This window comes from Lonchura striata, chromosome 2 (assembly GCF_046129695.1).
Source record: "Lonchura striata isolate bLonStr1 chromosome 2, bLonStr1.mat, whole genome shotgun sequence".
Taxonomy (NCBI): domain Eukaryota; kingdom Metazoa; phylum Chordata; class Aves; order Passeriformes; family Estrildidae; genus Lonchura; species Lonchura striata.
Genome location: NC_134604.1, coordinates 63,362,338 through 63,372,557, shown reverse-complemented (window position 1 = coordinate 63,372,557; position 10,220 = coordinate 63,362,338).

Here is a 10,220-nt window from a genome sequence, read left to right as displayed (position 1 = left end):
TTGAAGAGAGAACCATATCTGGGTCAAGTTTAGCTGCTTTAGGGAGACTTCTTCTGGGACAGGAGTGGGTGTAAAAGCACTGGCCCACTGTAGGACATCCACCAAATGTTAAAATTCATGAAAGTGGGAGAAATACACTTTATTGTAAAAGAGGAAATGCTCTAGAGACAAGAGGCCACATGTGTTTGGAGGGCAAAACCAATTATTCAATTGTGTCCTCATCTGTAACTCAGTGACCTCCTTGTATAAAAAATATCATCTGACAAGATAGTAGAAATACTTCTGTGAAGACTAAGGAACTGACAAGTGTACAGCTCATAGCTCTGAAAGTGCACAAGGAAATTCCAAATGGGAAAACAAAGAAAGCCTGTGAGTCTCCAGCTGGGAGAGAGGAGAGAAATAAGTTACACTCTCAGTAGTTTTTATTAGTCCCCAAAATTCAGACTAACTAGTCCCAGAATAGCCTCTGTATTGTATGCTTAATATGAGCACTGGACAATTTTCACACAGAGGCTCTAAACCAGGTATCAGTATCAAAAGATAAAGGTGCTCCAAAGACTCCATAATAGGCCAAGCGATGCTCTTGAAATCAAAATGACTTGTCTGGCATGTTAGATCAGTTCCCAGTAACAGGAGGAGACTAAGGCAATAGTATTGCCAGTGACCATGACAAGAAACGGTAAGAATTGGCCATGTCTCCCTAAATGTTCAAGTGAGAAGACACTGGAGAAGAAGATGGGTAGTAATTAAGAACATGTAAAGATCCTTTCAACTGTACTGAATGAGTGTTAGAAACAGGTTTCTCTGTCTGAAGAAAACCAGAAGTAGATATGCATGTAGGCACCTACTTAAATTAAACAAACAATCAAAAATCCTCAAACTCCCCCCACCAAAAAAACCAACCAACCCAAAAAAACCCAACAAAACAAACAAACAGAAAACCAACCAAGCAAAAAAAAAAAAAAAAAAATCCTCACCAAGCTGAAAAAGAAACCTTTTGCCAAAGCTAGAGAGACCAAGACCAAACTGTAGCATAAAATTCAGGTACCTTCTCCAGCTGTCTAGCTCACAGAACAGACTAGACATTTTTCTTTGGGTTCTGAGGCCAAACTGTGTCCCACCTTGCACTGCAGAACTAGGTTTTCTTCCTTACCCAAAAGCGATGATGTAAAATCTCTTTTGAGGAAATGACTCCTGCTTCATGCTGTTCTCCAAGCCAGATCCTTGTACCATCTGAGAAGCTGCTAGAGGCTTCATGCCAAAATTGCCAAGTAATCTGCCTATACATCCATTGCAAGAGCTCTGCATAGAATACAAGAGCATTGGCTTCTGAACCTTACCAGTGTAGATCCAGCTGATAAACCTTTCTCCAGGGTTTTGGGACCTTCCAACCCAGCAGTTTGGACACATCAACTCCTCCATTGCAGAAGCAGGTACCAGTGGGGCATCAAGCAAACTTCCTGGCACTTCAGGAGCTATGTGGAGAGAGTCCCTGGCAGTTGCCAGGACCTTGACTACTAGAGGAGCACCTATATGCAGGCAGCCTTATTTCTCTCCCTCACAGTGGCACACATTGAGGTCAAGCTATCCTCTCAAGCACTTCATTCTAGGGACTTCAGCACCTGGCTTGCAGAATATTTCCACAGGGATGTCTGACTGGACCTGCATCAATCAGCATTCAATTCCTTGACTCCCTCCTCTGGGAGATGAGTGCCAGATGTTAAGGACTCTCTTACCTCCTCTTTGATACAATCCCGCCTGACAATTTTCCTCACAAGTGCCAATAACCAAATAGAAAAAAAAAAAAAAAAAATCCAGAAGAGAAACTAGGACAACTTTCCTATGCAGGGATGGGCTAGAACCTGATCTGAATGGGGAAGAGGAAAGAAGGAATGGTTGTGCAGCTGCAGAATGATTTCATACTGTGAACACATCATTCCAGTGCCTTCAAATCCTCTTGTAAGACTACATTTGCCATATGTGTAAAAGTGACAGTCAAAAAGGCTTTGCTACCATAGATCTTTTTAAGTATCTGCCATTTCCTTAACTTAAAGATGTGTAATGTGAGTTATGACATGTATTTATGAGAGCACTTTTTCTCTGAAACTGTATTTTGATTAATTTCAGGGGTTTTAATTCATGTCCTTTGATTTTGGCCAAGGAAAAATATGGAACTATGTGCATCTGTGCATTGCATGTACACATATGTGAACAAAGACTCAGAAAAAAATCAGGGAAAAATACCACTTCTGACTAGGCAAAATTCTGAAAAGAAAATTTATACACACTTTATGCTTTTGTTTTATAATAAGAGATGACATGCTGCTCAAGTGCTGACTTGTAGCAGAATAGATTAAAAATTCTTGGACCATCAGTAGCAAGAAATCACAGGGCTGTACTTACAGAGGTCATTAGCTGTCCAGACATCTGTTGGGTAACAAATTCTGCCAAACAGAGATCATGAAGTGGTTCTTGAATTATGCAAAGGATAATTTCACAATCCAGAAAACAGAGAACTCAAGCAGAGAAAGAGCTGTGTAAGACTTTCTTATTGCCAGTTGGGAAGGAATTCACTACAGTGTCTGAATTACAGGGAAGTTTGATGCAAGTGGCAGTGGTCTGCTGCATTGCTAGCAGTGCAATAAGGAACAGATTTAGATGATGGTCACAATTCCAGTTATATACTCCATAAAGTAATTGACAATATGGTAAAATTGGCTGTATTAATTAGAGGGATGATGTGACAAAAGTAAAAACTCCAAATGTCTCAGTGAAAACTACTGTAAAGCATATTAACACAAAAGTAATAGATTCAGTATAGTAAAAGGCAATTAGGAAACAATGAGCAGATGCAGAAAAGGAAAAATTGGTACTAAGGCAGAAACAGTCTGGAGCATTCTAAACAATGTATAAATTAAAGCATGAGACTCTAATTCCCCTTGAAAAAAGGAATACTGTTCCATATTTCATAAATTAACTGCAGTAGCCAGTTGGTGAAGGATCACAAATGAGTCCAATTATTCCACACTGGACTGTAATTGGGTTAAAGGGCTGTCATTTACCTCTGAAATGAGAGTTCAAATGGTATCTGTCAACCTTTGGAATCAGGAGTTATTCTGGCATCAGGAGTTACTTATTAGCTGCTGCAGAAGTCCAGGATGCAGCACAACCAGTCATTGAAAAAACAAAGAGTGAAAACACTTGTCAGGGCAAATTAGTAATTTTGGCTTTTTTCCCCTTGGCCATCTGAGGAGAGCCATATCTAAGTAGATAAGACATAACTAAGCAGAAATGTCAAGAACATATTGTAACTTTTTCTGAAAGAGAAGATAAAAAGGACTTGAAATGGAAGACATGAGAAAAAAGAAGAATTGGTCAAGGGAAATAAATTTTTAAAAAATCATCCTGCAAACCCTGAAAGGTAATGAAATGGACAGAATAGTTAAAAGCCTGGGTTTTGTCACCTTTGCATTGTTACATTTCATTCTTCAAGACTCCAGTCATATAAATCACTGCTAGTTTTATTCACAAGCCACACAAACCAGAAAACAGAAATGCATGTATCAGTGTAAAGTTTCTAAGAAAACAGGCTAGCAGAAAATAGAAATACCTTAAAAGAGAAAATGACCAGGAGAAACTCAGAGAAAATGTCACACTTATCACACAACTGGTATACACACACACACACACACACACACACACACTCTGCCAAACCTAGAGAAGCATACACTTACTGTCAATATGAATTATGGGATGGGCTTTCTTGGACTTTTTATTTTGGCCCCATGTTTGGAAAATAACCATAAATGGTATGTTGCCTTAAAAAGAGCTTACCAACAGGAAAATATTAGAACTGATCCTGAAACGTTCAAGGCTTTCCGATTGCAACATCATGAAACTGAAAGCCATATCCAACAACAAAAAAACCTCATCACTGACAAAAATAGCACTGCTTGGTGAAGACTTGTTATGAAAAAAGGTTATACTTGTAATTCAGGGTTTGCTATCAGCTGGTCTCAAGTCAATTCTAAATTTTTCCTAATAAGAAATGCTTTTATAGTCTCTAACTCAGTAAGAATTATCCTTTTGCAATTTTCAAAGCTGTGTTTTAAGTGTTCTTCCTTCTCATTTGAAATATTTATAAAACAAGATGCTATTTTTTATGCAAATTGGTGCAGGACAGACTTGCTCACTGTGATACCCACCAAAGTTTTCTATGACAAATATGCCTTATATCAGGGCTTCAATGGGTGCATAAAAGTAGAAACGAAAAAAATCCTCTCACTTCATTTTAATTGCATCTTTTGAATTACATACTCAGCAACAGTCCCAAACACCTTGATATAGGTCCTCGAAGGCATGAAATATTGATGACAGATTTCCTCTCTAGATGAGAGAGGGTTAATTGTATTCTGGGAGACCTATGTCTGTGCTTTGTAGATGGCTTTTGTAGAGATTTCCAATTAGCTACTAGTTGAGATTTGATTAAGTTTTCATTAACTGCTAAGTGGAAAAAGATCAACTGGTCCATATTCCATTCAACATCAGTCATCAGCCAGCTGCTTTGCAGGGAGCAACTGAGTACATTGTTATTTTAGAGTGTATTTTGATTTTGGGCAAAAGATGGCAATGCATAATAATCACATTCACAATAAAAGTTGGACAAAAAGCCTCTAAAGTGAGGCAATATTATAAAGAAAGGACTCCCAGCTCTCAAATACCATATGCAGGTGTGATACCTCAGTGGGAAACAGCTTATGGATGAATAAATATTTCTGTCTGTTTACCAAGACTATACACATTACATTTGCCATTAAAAAACCCCAAACCAAACAAGCCACAAAAAAACGAAAACCCTTGCTCGTTGCTTTGCCTCCCTGGGAAGTGTTTGTAGACCACATTTTAGCTGTAAGTGCTTTATAATCCAAGCTGACTGTAGCTGAAATTGGTGTCCCTTAGCTGCTTGATTAGTGAGATAAATTCTGCAGGCTTGTGTCTGGGATCCATGGTAATGGAGTTACGTTGCTATGCTATGAAATGTGCAGGAAGGTCCAGCACTTCAGGAAGGATATGATTTCCAGGGCTAATGAAACTTGGTAGTGAAGGCAAGAAGGAATGCTTGGAGGAATGAACAAAAGCAATCACTGAACAGTGACAGGGGATTGCTTAGGGTACAGGCAAGGCATCCATGCCCCAGGAAGGTTTCCCTCGGAGGGCTGTAACAACCTCCCCAAACCTAATTTAAAAGTGGTGTTGTGGAGGAAAAGTATCATAGATCTGTTTCTGTCATCCTGAGGAAAGCCTGCATGGCAACATTTTACAAGTATTTGTGTGGAGGATTCATTAACCCCCAAAACCAGAGCAGATTGCTACAAATGATCTTTCTCAAACTTTCAATAGACCTAAGCATTATCTCTGGCCATTCTGGCAAGAGATTTTTTTTTGTCCTGGCGTAACAAGCAAGTCTCCTCAAACGTGTTGGTTTAGTGAGTGCAGACGACTCCTCCTGTGTTCATGACCTGGGGGACTGGTGGGAAACTGAGAAGTCTGTACTGATATTTTCCTGGGCATTGTGGTGGGATCAGTAATCAAATGGGCTGTGCCACCAGCATCTCAAGTATGGAAAATGAGGTGGGTGAGGAAGGGGAGGGAAGGGGAGGGAAGGGGAGGGAAGGGAAGGGAAGGGAAGGGAAGGGAAGGGAAGGGAAGGGAAGGGAAGGGAAGGGAAGGGAAGGGAAGGGAAGGGGAGACCTTATTGTATGCTACAGGGTGTTTATGTTAGAGGGTGTTTTCTATTCCCCTTGGATCTTGATGCACCACCTTAGGCATTCAGGGCACAGAATAAATTTAAAGGCCCAGAGCTGAGACAGGGTTTTGTTCTTGATTAGAACCCTAACTTAAGTGAAAGGAGTAATGTAACACATCAGGAAGGATAAAGAACTGTAAATCTAATTGAATTCTTATGTGTGCTACCTTATTGCAACTGTAATTTTGAAAAGTTTAAGTAGCTTTTTCCATATTATATTTAATATTACTCCATGGTACCAAGTAGGAGAGCTCTTGCTCTGTTAAACACCGTTAAATACATATGAAGACAGTGCATAGTCGAGAAGATTTTTCAATCAGCAATAGTAAAGAAAAAGCATGTATCCAAAACAATTTATTTAATGAAAATTTATTTAATGACAGAAACCTCCTTATCTTCTATTCAGGTGCCTTGCAACCTCTCCATCATTAACTGACTGAATTCTTCTGTCAGTCAGATGACCTCAAAGAGATCAGGTTTTTTATCTGAAAATACTCATACTGTACACTGCCATCATAACTTTATTTGGAAGTACCTAAGTACTAAGTATACAAATACTCAAGAAGTTCTGTCTCCCAGTACCTACATTCAGTCTGCACAGCTAGAAAACAAGCTCTATCAAATTCCTGTTGTACCCATTTCTTTGCATTTCCACATTAACTGTTCTTCCTCTGGATGGTACACTGTTCTTCACTGTGGGTCCAACTCCCAAGCCAGGAAACAGCAAGGGATTTGGATGACTGGAGGGGTGGTGGGGAATACAAAAATCCCTAGGAAGTTTCAAAGGCTATCCTCTGGGTTTCCCAATGGATGGACAATGAAAAAGAGGCTGTCTTTGAAGATGAGCCAAGAGAAGCCAGAATGCTACTTCTTTTAGAGGTCATTGTTCTGCAGAGAGATGTACTTTCACTCTGTTCTGGTGCTAGGGAACCCAAAGTACAGGCTTCTAAAAGGTGCCAGTTTCAAAGGAAGGCAGTTGCCTCTGCTAATCTTGGAAAAATAGGCATCCTCATTCAAGTCCTAGAATATACATAAAAAAAGTCTTCTGTTTACCTAGGTTACCTGAATTATAAGATTAATCAGTTCATCTTTGGTAAGAATTTCAGGAAGAGGGGAAAAAAAAAAATTAGGGTCAAACCCCCCTGCATTGAAACTAGTAAAAAACCCCTACAGGACAAAACAACCCCCCCCCCCAACAATACATGCTGTTATGTATGCAAGACAAGTAAGCAATAAAATTTTATTTGTATCAAAAAGCAAGTGAGTTCAATGTAGAGAACATGGCCAAAGGAAGACTAAAAAAAAGAAGACACAAATATTAAAAGATAAATTTAAACTCAGAATGCTGTATAAAGAAATATGTTTTAATGATATGCAGTAGAATTAAATTAAGGAAATGGAAAACATGACTGTTAAATATGGGGGGAAGTGTTTAATGACAATTGAAAAGGCTACAGAACTATATTCTAAAGGAAACTCCAAAAAATTTCCCTGTATCATTAGGACCCGGACTGATTAAGATCTGGAAATTTTCTTTGTGAAAATAATTCCATACAGAGGAAAAAGTCAATTAAAAAAAAAAAAGTTAAACTATCAGTTTTAGTTCTCAGACCTGCTTGAAGTTGATTAATGCAGCATCTTCCATTCAAGCATGAAGTTTAGGACGGGGGGTGAGGTTTAGGTATATTTTTACGCTTATATTTGATTTTCAGTTTATTGACTTAGCATTCAAATGTAAAGTAAATCTGCACCTTCAATACTACCTTATTTGTCCCCAAATGGGCAACACCAATTCTCTGAAGATGAGAAAACAAATATTCTTAGGCATACATATACATTCATGCTTCTTCATGGATGTACAAGAAATACAAACCTGTATGGAAGCAGGTGGAATCTTTTGGATCATGAGGACAGCAAGAGTACTTCTCCAGCCAGAATCTTGCTTAAATCATTCATCTTGACTCAGGAGAGAAGGTAGAACTGGCTCGCATGGGGCATCAGTTTGCCCAACATATTAAAAAAAGTTAAAAGAAAGATGCATCTATTTTCAGTGGCAGCCTCACTCTGTCTCTCTGCTCAGCTGTGTCAGCTCTGGCAGTAATGAGCATAAGCACTAATATCATTGGGGTTTGCTCCTTTGCAGCCATTCTCCCACATAGATTTATAAATGCAACTCTGATGGCAGTACTAGCCATTATGACTCTCACATCAAGAGACTGATGCACACTTAAGGCTTGGGTTGATTACCTGTCTTTGACAGATTCTTTCTCAGTATTAATCAAATTGGCCTGCTCCCAGCAGCAAAGTACCAACGCCTACCACAGACAACACACACCTGGCCGTGGTTCTGCCCTATAGCAGATCTAATATGGATCTAAGATGCATAGGAGTGGGAAGGACTGATTGCTCCAAATGGCCTCAAAGATAACAGCAAAAGGCATACAGAAAAGTACAGTGAATTAGCTTCCTTGTATGAATCCTACTGGAACTGTGTATAAGTTTTTTCTGTGGGATTCTTCCATCAGTGATAATTACTAGGGCTGAGGGAACTAGAGGTAGAGTGGGTCCAGCTACTTCAGTCTCACTTTTCTCTTGCATTGGCAAGATATTTACAGCATGCCTACAGCTTGCAGTTTTCTAAGTTGACTCAGAATCCATGCTGGTTTAGAACTACCACCATGAATGAACATGGCTTTTTCGCTGATCTCTCTTCATTTACTGGCAACAAAAAATAAAAATAACAAATGGCCTTTCAGGATTTAGGCAACATCTTCATGGTACAGGCTGCTTCCACCATGACATTTTCTTGATATGACAAGGACTCCAAAATGCCTATTTTCCAGCCCTTTGAAAAAGGAACCACTCCAGAAGTTTCCCATTTTTCAGACCATTCCCCAAGAATATGCATGATGTTTTACACATAGAAGTGATTATGATTTTATTAGGATGGTCAACATACAAATATGGCATGTCTGAACAATGTGCCTATCTCAGAAATTTAAAAGGCAGATAATTAAAGGCCATTATCATACCCTCAGTCAACATTACTCCCAAATAAAACTACTAATCCCAAGGCATGATTTGCTTAAGCAGCACTGCAGCCTACAACTTTAATCCCACCACCTTAGGGAGACAATTACTACTCTTCCAGCAACCAGTCTTGCTTAGGAGCTGTTCAAGATACCTTTAATTTTCTTTGGGGACCTGAGGGGACAGAAGGTGTCCCAAAATATCTCTGTGGAGAGAAAATGACTGTGAACCAAGCCTCTCTGATAGTCCAAATGTTTTACTGTGTAACAGGGACTGGCATGCAGCTGCATTGCCAGTAACCCAGCAAAAACCCTCTGTGGCACCTGTTGGTTTTCTCCCTCTGACAAGAGGGATTCAGATTAAACAGTAGAACCTGTACCAGAACAGCCTTGATGCAGGCCATGAGACCCAGTACCACTGCTAGAGGTCTAATAATGAACAGTTGGAAAGACACAAGCAGCTCAAGAGCCACTGGGTACACATGAGCTTGGCCACTCTCATCACCAGCAACATAATCCACAGTGAAAAATAATCATAGTAAAAGAAGTTACTGCCAAAGTTGCTGTATTTTGGACTGCACCAACTCCAAAGATTCCTTCCCAGCTCTCCCAGGGTCCTTAAGATGGGAGATATTTTAACGGCCTTGAATAGTAAACTGGGCTGAAAGGAAGTGTCCTTGATTTCACCCCAAAGCCTAAGAAAGGATGGCACAGGTCACAGGTGCAGCACCAACAGGAAAGCCAAAATAAGCTGCATGAAAGCATAAGAATGAATACCTATTTGCAATGGAAATGTGATTCTATCCCTCTCTCTTCCTAGAAATGCTAGTCTTCCGTTAGTCTTAAAAAGAAGGGAAAAAAAAAAAAAAGATAATAGAAAAGCCAAATCAAGTTCTTGCCTAACAAGACACAAATCTTGCCTGGAAGACCAAGATGAATTAAGCCAGAACACTGCTAATTTTGTCTTGGGAGAGGGTAGCAGCACAGCTGCTTTAAACCTTCTAGAGCAGTAGCTGAGGGAGCACATCAGCTGGATCAGGAAGGAAAAAAAAATCAGTCAGATAGGAAACAGAGCATTCTCCTGAACAGATTATGCTAAGAAATGGCTCTAGAGTTACTGCTCCAAGGCTGTGAGCATAAAGAGCAGACTCAATTGCTGCGGAAAAAAAACCCCAAACCCTAACAAATTGCCAAAAAACGAGAACAGAGATCTTTGCCTTTAATTGGTTAGGAACAGTCCATAATTACAAGATTTATAAGAAGTAAATTTGGAGTGTATTAGCATGGATGAAACCTCAGTATTAATCACTGCTCCTATGGAAGGAAAAAGGTCACAGCTAAGGCTAGCCAATTTTTTATCCCCTAAGGATCGAGTGAGAGGCCAG